Source organism: Pseudonaja textilis, chromosome 1 (genome assembly GCF_049901715.1).
Source record: "Pseudonaja textilis isolate UNSWEBS1 chromosome 1, rPseTex1.2, whole genome shotgun sequence".
NCBI classification, from domain to species: Eukaryota; Metazoa; Chordata; class Lepidosauria; order Squamata; family Elapidae; genus Pseudonaja; species Pseudonaja textilis.
The window spans coordinates 171,218,003-171,219,251 of record NC_141990.1 but is presented as its reverse complement, the minus strand read 5'-3'; the positions used below and the strand labels follow the sequence as shown (position 1 = coordinate 171,219,251).

Here is a 1,249-nt window from a genome sequence, read left to right as displayed (position 1 = left end):
CTCATGCCCCTCTTGGTTAAGGATTCCTTGGAGGTGGTATTTCAAGGAGGTAACAGTTTTAGAAGATGACAGTTCAAGCTGTGGTTAATGCCTTTTTGAAGGAAGGAGTATACCATATGCCTTGAAGGAGGCAGTGGTGTACCCCCTTCTCAAGAGGTCACTGGACCCAACAATTCTTGACAACTTTTGTCCAGACTCCAATCTGCCTTTCTTAGGAAAGATTGTTGGGAGGGTGATTGGTGCTCAGCAATAGTGGCCCTTGGTATTCAATAGGTCCCTATCTGTCTATCCTTCTGGGCAGCACTTAAATCTTGAGTCTTCCCCCAACATTGAGATAATGTAAGGTCAGAGTTGGGTGAGAATGTGGGTGCATTAAGCAATATGGCTACGGAACAGGTTTTTCTATTTTTTTCTATTATTGCTATTGATTGTTTTATTGTAAGCTGTCGAGGGTTGTTTAAATAAATAAATAAATCAGATCGATCAATCTTAGAAATGTTTTACACTAGAATCAAAAAGTTTGTGAGGTGGTCATTTGGTAGAGGAAATCACCATAGGATTGAACAATTTACAAGAAAAAACTTTCTAAATATATATGGGTGTGATATCAGTCTTTATTTATTGAAAAATCGCTTCCACTGGGTCTTTGTTACTATCTACACATCTCTACCAAAGAAAGAATTCATTACTAACTCTGTTATTTTATACCAATTTCATTTGCAGAAAAAAGAAAGAAAAGTGAATATTTCCTTAGGATTGAAATAAACTTTCTTGACAAGAATATGATCATTTTTATCTTCTGTTGATATATTCCTGAATGTATTGGAATTTATTGTATTTATAAACTATAGTTCATAAACTATCCTTTGTTATGCCAACAACACAAATGGAGCTTACAAAATTTAGATGTATGCAATGACAATAAAAAGTACTGTTTACATATAAATTTAATATTATTTAAAAAAAAAATTTTTTAAAGTCTTACCATGTTTCTAATCCTCATAGGACATGTTTCAATGAAGGACTGCTTCTAAATATGGGGGCCAAAACAAAAATTTAAGTTGCTTTTCTGTGTTTGCTTCATAAAAGCAATAAAAGCTTTTCTGTTTACTTCATAAAAGCAATAAAAGCTTCAGTCTAACACAAAGATTTCAAAGAGTTTAGAAAATGCATGAAATTACAACAATAAATTTGATTCATCCACCACATTAAATAAAAATCAAAGCCTCTTGAAGCTAAATGGGAATTT

General features: G+C 33.0%; 1 protein-coding gene across 1 annotated transcript in view; it reads right to left on the bottom strand.

Annotated features, from left to right (window-relative positions):
- The window catches only part of CATSPERT (catsper channel auxiliary subunit tau), a 41,063-nt gene extending 40,027 nt beyond the window's left edge, over positions 1-1,036 (bottom strand). Inside the window, exon 1 of the mRNA XM_087919686.1 lies at positions 986-1,036. The gene's annotated coding sequence lies outside the window, so the exon portion shown is untranslated. The remainder of the gene's footprint in view (positions 1-985) is intronic.
- Positions 1,037-1,249: the final 213 nt, after the last annotated feature.